This window comes from Nannospalax galili, unplaced genomic scaffold, assembly GCF_000622305.1.
Source record: "Nannospalax galili isolate Female #2095 unplaced genomic scaffold, S.galili_v1.0 scaffold1255, whole genome shotgun sequence".
Lineage (NCBI taxonomy): Eukaryota > Metazoa > Chordata > Mammalia > Rodentia > Spalacidae > Nannospalax > Nannospalax galili.
In genome coordinates, this window is record NW_008336359.1 from 1,843,382 (window position 1) to 1,853,402 (window position 10,021).

At 40.6% G+C, this 10,021-nt stretch overlaps 1 protein-coding gene and 1 non-coding gene across 5 annotated transcripts in view; both read left to right on the forward strand.

Moving 5' to 3' along the window:
- The window catches only part of Kiaa1958 (KIAA1958 ortholog), a 165,395-nt gene that overhangs the window by 24,682 nt on the left and 130,692 nt on the right, over positions 1-10,021 (forward strand). The window lies entirely within an intron of this gene.
- On the forward strand, positions 618-728 carry LOC115070033. The gene has a single exon (XR_003849239.1). It is a non-coding gene; the product is annotated as a U6 spliceosomal RNA (small nuclear RNA).

Genomic DNA, 10,021 nt, shown 5'->3' on the forward strand with positions numbered 1-10,021 from the left:
AAGGAAGGAAGGAAGGAAGGAAGGAAGGAAGGAAGGGGAGGAGGAGGAGAAGGAAGGAAGGAAGGAAGGAAGGAAGGGATTCAATTATAAGCTGAAGATAAGTTTTAGTGGGGCTAGAGAGATGGCTCAGTGGTTAAGAGCCCTGGTTGTTCTTGCAGAAGACCTGGGTTTGAATCCCAGCACCCACATGGCAGCTAACGGCTGTCCGTAACTCCAGTCTGAGGGGATCCAACAGCATCTTCTGTCCTCTGCAGGCATTGCACAACACAGGTGCACTTAACCTACATGCAGGCAGTACACACATACACATAAAATAAAAATAATAAAATATGAAAAAAGTCTATTTTTATTTTATGTGTATGAATGTATTGCCTGCATGTAGGTAAGTGCACCCATGTCATGTGATGCCCACGGAGGTCAGAAGAGGGCATTGGATTACCCTGAAACTAGAGTTACAGACAGTTGTTAGCTGCCGTATGGGTGCTGGGAATTGAACTTTGTCCTCTGCAAGAGCATCCAGTGCTCTTAACTGCTGAGCCATCTCTTCAGCCTGCTAAAAATATTCTTAACAAAATTATTTCAAGTGAAATTCAGAAATTTATAAAAAAGGAAAATATGTGCTCGCTTCGGCAACACATAATACTAAAATTGGAATGATACAGAGAAGATTAGCATGGCCCCGCCCTGCACAAGGATGACACCAAATTCGTGAAGCGTTCCATATTTTTTTTTTAAAAAAAAGGAAAATACATTATGACCAAGTAAGGCTTGCCCCCAGGAATGCAAGGTTGCGTGAACTTTCAAGATTTAGGAAATGCAATTTATTCTGTTAACAGTGTGAATAAGAAGACCTTATTACATTTTGATTATAAGATGCCGAAAAAGAATTTGGTGACTTGGACATCTATTCCTGATTAAAAACAACCACTACTCTTAGTAAACTAGGGAACGGCAGACTGGTAAAGGCAGATACATGAAAAAATATGTTGCTAACCTCATTTTTGTTGTTGTTGTTTGTTTGTTTGTTGAGACAAGATCTCCTTATAGCCTCAGCTGGCCTGGAAGTCCTTGTATAGAACAGACTGGCTTCCATTTTACTGAGGTCCATTTACTTCTGCCTCCTGAGTATTGGGATTAAAGGTTTGTTCCACCATGCCCAGCCTTAACCTCATTCTGAATAGTGAAATGGTGCAAGTTTGTTAAGGAATGGTGAGCTTTGTTTTAGTTTCTAGTCCATATCTTGAATTCAGTCAACTAAAGATTGAAAATATTTGGGAAAACATTTGTGCCTGTGCCAAACTTGGATAGAGTATTTTTTTCTTATTCACTAAAAAATACAGTAAAGTGCCGGGCGTGGTGGCACACGCCTTTAATCCCAGCACTTGAGAGGCAGAGGCAGGTGGATCTTTGTGAGTTTGAGGACAGCCTGGTCTACATTGTGAGTTCCAGGCAAACTGGGGAACCTGTCTCAAAAAAAAAAAAGTCTGGTGGGGGCTGGAAGAGATGGCTCGACAGGTAAGAGCACTGACTATTCTTGCCGAGGACCCTGGTTCAGTTCCCAGCACCTACGTGGTGACTAGCAACTGTCTATTAACTCCAGTTTTAGGGGATTTGATGCCCTCTTCTGGCTTCCACAGGCATTGCACTCGGGTACACTTAAATACATGCAGATGTAACACTCATGCCTATAAAAATAAAATGAATTAAAAAATTAAGAAGTCTGATGGGTATTGAGTACAGTTCTCATTCCACTGGTATAAATGCTAAATGGTACAAGCATTTTTCTACTTTTTTAAAACTTAAAATTGGCAAGATGGTTCCATTGGTAAAGCACTTTCTTCTAAATTTGATGACCTGAGGTTGATTCCTGGAACCCACATGGTGAAAGGAGAGAACTGGCTCTCAAAAGTTGCCTTCTGACTGCCACACATGTTCATGGCACATGTGTAATCACACAAACACATAATAAATAACTGTATAATAAACAATCAAAACTTAAAACTGTACACCTACAGTATAGCTCTAAGTATTTGTCCAACTAAAAGGAATACATGTGTAAAGACATCCATGGGGGGGGGCATGGTGGTTCTTGCAGAATTCCCAGGTTCGAATCCCAGCACCCACATAGCAGCTAATCGCTGTCTGTAACTCCAGTCCCAGGGGATCCGACAGCCTCTTCTCACCTCCATGGGCATTGCATGACATGGGTGCCCTTACCTACATGCAGGCAATACATGCATACACATAAAATAAAAATAATAAATAAATAAAAAAGATGTCCATAGGTATGAATATTTATAGTAATTCAGTTTGTAATAGGTAAAAACTGAACACAAGGGGCTGGAGAGATGGCTCAGCAGTTAAGAGCACTGACTGCTCTTGCAGAGGATCCAGGTTCGATTCCCAGCACCCACATGGCGGCTATGAACCATCCTTAACTCCAGTTCCAGGGGAATCTGAAGCCCTCTTCTGACTTCCACGGCATTGCACAATACGGGTGCACTCATACATGCAGGCAATACATTCATACACAGGAAATAAAAATAATAAAATATTTAAAAAAACACAAATGTCCATCAACAAGTGAATGAATAAAATAATTGTGATGTATTAATACAGTGACATATTTCTCAGCAAGTAAGAGAATAAACAATTTCTCTCTTTTTTCATGTTTGTTTTGTCTTTGGAGACGGTCTCACTCTGTACTCTGTGGCTTGGGCTGGCCTGGGACTCAGAACAAGCCCTCCTGCCTCAGTCAGCTGAACTCTATCTAGGGTTACAGGAATGAGCTACCACATTCAGCTAAGATCAACCATTGATACACCTAACAATATGGAGAAATCTTGAATATTTATGCTTAGGCTGAGTGAAAAAAGCTGGACTAAAAAGTACATACTTTGATTCTTAGTTTTGTTAAATTCTAGAAAATGAAAACTAATTTTAAGGATGGAAAACAGGTAAGACATGAGATTCAGAAAAGAAGTATAGGATAACAGGATCTTAAGGAAACTTGGGAGTGACTTTCATGTTCATCTTTTTGAAATGTTGATTTGTTTCATTGTATATGTGTGTGTGTGTGTGTGTGTGTGTGTGTGTGTGTGTACACTGGTGTTCATGTGAGTACATGTGGAAACCAGAGGTTGACTTTGGGCTTCTTCTTCCTTAGACACTCTCCATTTTGCTTTTTTTCTTATTATGAAATGGGATTTATTAGATTGCCTTACATGGTAGGGGCTGTGTAGTCCAACAGTGGCTGCCTGTATGCTGGAGAAGCAGAGAGCCCAGTAGCTGCTCAGCCCAAGAGCTGGATGCGTTAGCAGGCCCACTTTGGCACTGGTGGCTTGGAAGATTCTTCCAGAGCCATAGGTCTTCAGTACACACTGGAAGGCCATAGGAGCTGGTTTCGATGTCAGCAATGGTTGGCAGTGGAAGCTGCAGTGGTTGGGACAGACACACTTACCACCAAGAAGCAAAGGCAGGCGGGCAGGCGGCACCACCTTTTCCTCAGGCCACTTTATGTCTGGGCTCCCCGTAGGAAGTCCACCTTATTTTTTGAGACAGGGTCCTTAGCTAAACCTGGAGCTTGCCAGTGAGGCTAGACTAGCTGGCCAGCAAGGCCCAGAGATCCTCCTCCTCTCTTTCTCCAGTGCTAAGATTACAGGCATGAGATGCTGTACCTGACCTTTTACGTGGGTTCTAGGGATCTGAACTCAAGTCCTCAAGCTTGTGCAGCAAACACTTTACTGACTGAGCCATCTCCCTCATGTGTTTTCCTTTTTAAAAAACATGTCAAAACCGAACAAAATTATATACATTTAGAGCCAGGGGTGGTGGCACACGCCTGTAGTCCCAGCACTTAGGAGGCCGAGGCAGCCACACCTCTGTGAGTTTGAGGCCACCCTGGTCTACATAGTGAGTTCCAGGCCATCTGGGGCTACAGGGAGACCCTGTTTCAAAAAGAACAACAACAGAAATTATATACATTTAAAATCTGTGCAGTTCATTGTATTTCAGTTAAATCCCCCAAAAACTGGTTTTTGAAAAGTAAAATAGAAAAAGTGTGAAAGTGGCTAAGGGTATTATAAGAATATGCTTTGAAAATACATTACTGAGCAGATAGTAGGATTGCAGGAAAAAGTGAACTTAAAAGACATTAACACTGAACGACTTGGAATAGGTTCATTCTTTGCTATTTTTAGTTCATGATTTGTTCTTTAAAGCATTTTGTGGTGTTTACTGCTACGGTTTATTATACTAACATGAAATCTAACACACATGGGATGTTTCTTTATCACATCTAAACTTGTCATAGTATCTCAAACTATTTTTAGGGTCTATTTGGAAGTCATGCATAATTTTTGCTTATCACCAGGAATCATGTTTTATTGTTTAAAATTAATTTCATACAGACACTTCATCAAAGGCTCTTAGGACTTTGTTCTGAATTATGTTGTGCATCCTCTGAACATTACCTGTTTGCTCTCCTTGATACCTGGTACATAGGTGCTCAGCGACTATGGGGTAAATTAGGCATGGTGATGGTGATGATGAATCCTTTAGTTCTCTGGGGACATTTCCAGCAGGTACATATTGTTGCTGGAAGTTCATATTGAGTAAATGCTGATACACAAAGTACAAAACATTTTTTCTTAATTTAAAATTTTTTATTTCATGTATGTGCCTACATGTGTTAGTGCACCATGTACATGCAGTGTCTGTGGAGGCCAGAAGAGGGCCTCAGATCCCCTGGAACTGGAGTTAGGAGTGATTGATCACCACCAGCTATGTGGGTTGCTGGGATCCAAACCCTGGTCCTCTGTCAGAAGAGCATCCAGTGTTCTTAGCCACTGAGCCCACAAAAACATTTTTGTGCTAACTTGTTTCTGGTAAAACAAAACAATATGTAGTAATTTAATGCCCGTGGATTACATTCATGTAATTGTCACATTATTACAGTAATATTTTTATAACTATTGTTATAAGCATATCACATTTTCTTTTGTTCCTAATTATATAGTATTGTAGAAAGTAGGCCAGTGTAATAGAAAAAAGAAGGATCCAACCCCTTTGTAATACCATCTTAAGGTCAAGAAGTATTTGAGTTGTGTTCAGGAAAATGGCCAAGTAAAAACAGTTCTTTGACATTAAACACTTTTGCTCTATTATTTGATTGGTTAATAGGAAAGATGTAGTGAATTAAAATGCTCTTGCATTTCTAAACCCTTAAGGTGGAATTAGAATGACAGAAAGATAAGCATGCTACATGCATATGACTGCCAAGGAAATCTGATTCATTCTTCATCACTGACTTGGAGTAGAAGCATTACCTTCAGCTGTAAGCAATGTAATAAATGTGGTACAGTCTCAAATAACTAGGGACAGAATGAAATTGATACATTGCATCGTTGTGCATTATTTATCATGTCTGATAAAGCAACAACATATGCTTAATGCCTTTCTCATTATCTTTACAATACTCTGTACTCTAAGATAGTGGTTATGTGGGTTCTAAGTCAACCTTTTTTTGGGGGGGGGGGTCTTTTTGAGACAGGGTCTTCCTGTAGCCCCAGCTGTCCTGGAACTTCCTATGTAGACCAGGCTGGCCTTGAACTCACAGAAATCTGCCTCCTCTGCCTCCCAAGTGCTGGGATTAAAGGCGTGCGCTACCACGCCTGGCCTAAGTCAACCTTTTTACAGTAAGAGCTTTGATACTCTGCATGAATTACCATCCATAAATTTAAACTCCAGATAGAAGAGAGGAAGGAGAGCCAGTGAAGAAAAGTGAAGGAACAGAAATGAACAGAGGTATAAGTGTGGGAAATGCATGGATCCTACCAACCCTTGCTGTAATTATGCACCAAAAGTGATTCTGAAAGAGGAAATCAACCGGGAAAATACTGGATATAAATTCTTAGTTTCCAACAAGAAAAAAAACTCAAAATATAAAGACTAGAGATGGTAGCTGGAGATTTGACTTGGTGGGTGTGCTGAATAGTTTTGTCAACTTGACACAAACTGGGCACCTGGGAACTGGGAACCTCAGTTGAGAAGTTTCCTCCATAGGACTGGTCTATGGTCATGACTGTGAGGCATTTTCTTAATTGTTAATTGATTCTGGAGGGTCCTGCCCACCACAGGCAGTGCCATCCCCTTCCATTACTGGGCAGGTGGCCTGGGATTTATAAGGAAGATAACTGCTCAAGCCAGGGGAAGCAAACTTCTAAGCAGCATTCCTCCATGGTTTCTGCTTCAGTTCCTGCCTCAAGTTCCTGCCCTGACTTCCTTAATGTTGGATTGTGACCTGAGAGTTGTAAGCTAAAATAAACCCTCTCTTCCCCTTGTTATTTTTGGTCAGTGTTTTATCACAGCAATAGAAAGCTAACTAGGATGGGTAAGGTGTTTCCTGTACACTCATGAGGACCTGAGTTCTGATTCTCAGCACCTGGGTAAAAAGCCAGGCATGGTGAACATCTGTAACCCCAGTGGAAGGGTTGAGTTTTGGGGGCCACTGAGGGTAAGGACAGATGCATCTCTGAAGCTCATTACCCAGCCAGTCTAGCTGTGTTGGGAGCTCCAGGATCAATGAAGAGACTCCTGTCTTTAAAAACAAAATTTTTTTTTTTCTTTTTATGAGGCTTTTTGCTACTCTAACATTCCCCCCTCTGAAGAGGTAACCCTAAAATCTTTTAAGGATTAGATAAAAGCTCCCAAATACTTTCGACATTTTGGGCCTTTGGAAATGGAGTGTGTTGCTAAGAGGCCCAAGGACATTTTGACTTTCAGCCAAGAAACTGGCTACCTTTCTTTGGGTTCTTTTTACCCTAAATGCCTAGCCAATTCCTACCTCCTATTCTTATCACACCATCCTTTGAATGAGTTACCCAAATTACGTGTAGGGAATCAGGACGCAGACTGCTGGCTTCCTCCATGCAGAACAGGGACACAGGGGGAGGCAATTGGAGTACCCCTTCAATGGGTCTATCAAAAAAAGACTCCCAAATTGCATAACTCTTATCTGTAGGGGGAAAAAAAAGTCCTTGACTGGTGAATAGGAGATGTGAAGGAGAAGTAAAGGCAAGAGTAACTAGCATTACAAGTTGTAGACAGGGACCAGGAAAAACATCAGAACAGGGCAGATTTCATATGTTCATATGAGAGTCTATTGGAATTTCTTGATGAGAGCGTCCAAAGGCATCCCTCTATTGGGTTCTTTCTCATTTTTCTTTTGTCTGCCAAGGCTGGACTCAAGAGTGATGGATTCAGGATTTACTTTCAGGCACTTTGATAACTGTTGGAGTGGTTAGAATCAGTGTCAGTTCCCTCTCAAAGGCTTCTAGATAGGGGGAGAAAACAAATTTAGCCACCATTTTAGAACAGTAGTGGGTTGTCTCCCTTATTACATCTGAGCAGCACTTTCTGATTAGGAGCAAAATCATCAATGAGAAATAATTGTCTAAAAAATTTTTTATATGGCCTTAAGCCTAATGTCTGGGAAATGTAATCCCTTGAACTCTTAAAGAAATATACTGATCACTTTACTTTTTGGTTATACAACTTATTTTTATTTTTTATATATATTACTGTCTTGCCTGCATGTATGATAAGCATGCCCATGCATCCACTGCCTATGGAGGTCAGAAGAGGGTGTTAGATCCCCTGGAACTGGAGTTAAGGACAGTTGTTAGCTGCCATGTGGGTGCTGAGAAGCAAAGGGCTCTTAACTGCTGAGCCATCTCTCCAGCCCTGAGATTCCTGGCGAGTGAGAGAGAGAGAGAGAGAGAGAGACCCTGAGACTGAGACCCTCCCCCATCTTACACACATATGAACATGTGCATATGTATGTACCACACACACATGCAAAATAATAAGGAATTTAAAAACTAAAGAATGCAAATAGAAGCTAGAAAAGCTGATGGCCTGGGTTTTCCTCTCTGGACCATCTGTGGTTTAGATCAAAATAGCATATGTTGGTCTTTTCCAACATTCTGTCTCTAGCATCTGGCATATAGTACTTGGAATTAGGAAACATTAAATGAATGATGTTTATGCTTGGTTTTTTTTTTTTTCCTTCATGATGCAGTCTATGCCTCTCTTTCATTAATTTCTGTTTCCTTATTTATGCTTTGTCTTAGGAGCCCGTCTCTGGTTTCTTTTGCTGTATCATGTTTCAAGTCTGTTGAGTTTCATGTTTAATCTATTTTCTGATCTTTCAGTAAAAGGACACGAGGCAGTCCTGCTGCGAGCAGTCTTTTGCTTTGCCTAAGATCCTTGAGTTTTAACACTTCCATGTCTTGTATTTCTAGATAATCTCCATCATCTAATATAATATTTTAAAGGGCGCTTTTTTTTTTTTTTTTTTTTTCCGTCTTTTTGAGACAGGGTCTCCCTGTAGCCCCAGCTGTTCCGGTACTCACTATGTAGCACAGGCTGGCCTTGAACTCATAGATAACTGCCTGCCTCTGCCTCCCAAGTGCTGGGATTAAAGGTGTGCGCCACCACGCCTGGCTGGTTGTGTGATTTTTTACCTTTGGAAAATTTGAGATTTACTTTGTTTCATGATTTTTGAGAAATGTTTTGTGGACACTGAAAAATAATATGTATTCTATGTTTTTAAAATATATATTAATTCCAGTTTAGTTTAATTATTCTGGTCTTTTCATATGCTTCTGGAGTTCTTGTTCTAACTTAGTTTTCATGTGACTAGAATACATTCTGTTCTCCCTACACTGGGCTAATTACTTTTTGCCCTACTCTTGAATGAAATGGCTTCATTTTTCTTAGCACACTTGAATAATTATTGCTGTGTACTGAATTCTAGCTTTACAGAACTTTTCCCTCAGAGCCTGTAGACAGTCTTTGTTGTCCTCTAGTATTTCAGGTAAAGGGTTTCATATTTTTAGCCCTTTATCCCTAACACTGTCTCCAGTAGCAGTCACCCAACCTTATTCCATCCTACTTATTTAGTCTCTAAGTACCTCTAGGCCTACTTGCCTATTCCCAAGTCGCATTTGGTATCTCTCCAGTTCCTAGGGGTTCTTAATCCTGAGTGTCTTGATAGTGTTGCTACCTATCCTGGTACCTCTCAGGGGCCCACAATTCCCTCTTCCTCGGTTTTAATCCAAAGGATATAATTGGTTTGGTGTACATAGTTATCTCCTTACTTGCTTTGACCGTGGACCTTGACCTTTCTTGCCTCACATACTCCTGCTTACCATATTTCCTTATCAGCCATAAAGCTGAGCGCCTTTACCCAGCCTTGAGGCTAAAAACTGAGCACAGTGAATGTAGTGACACCCCACTTGAGAAGGACTTGAAGTAGTTGTCAGTACTAGCACAGGACCTCATTCTTGTATAAACCCTAGAATCTAGCATCTACTTCTTCACAGCAGGCAGAGTGGAAATCTGAACCCACAGGGCCTAGATTGTTTTTAGAAAGAATGGTGGGGAACACCCCAAGTTAACAGATAAGAGTAACTTGAATTAGCTAGTGCAGGGCTGTGTGGTGACAGCTGGGCAGCGTCTTTGCTGCCCGTAGTGCAGCTGCTTACCATCATCCCCACCCATCACAGACACCAATTAGAAACTCTTCGTTTTTCCCCTCACACATAGCTCCAAATTTGAGAAGTGACACCTGATTTAGGTGCTTGGGATAGAGGATGTTCACAATAGACACAGGTTTTTCAGATACCTGCTTCTAAAGAAGCATGCATTACTTTTAGATCACTGACTAGTAGACGTGGATTTAGAAACTTTGTCTTGGATTAAATGAATTTTTAAAAAATATTTTTCTTTTCTCTCTTTTTTTTTTTTTTTTTTTTTTTTTTTTTTTTTTTTTATGTCATAACAAAGTAATGCCCAGCTAAGTGCTAAAGGGAAAGGCAAAGTATGCTGGCTGGCTGGCTATAGGAAGTGACACCGTACACTGACAATCACACCATACAACAGCGCCAAACGACTATTCAACCACTTATCAGACACATATGAAAATCCAAAATGTTTTATTTTATTTTTTTTTCCTTAA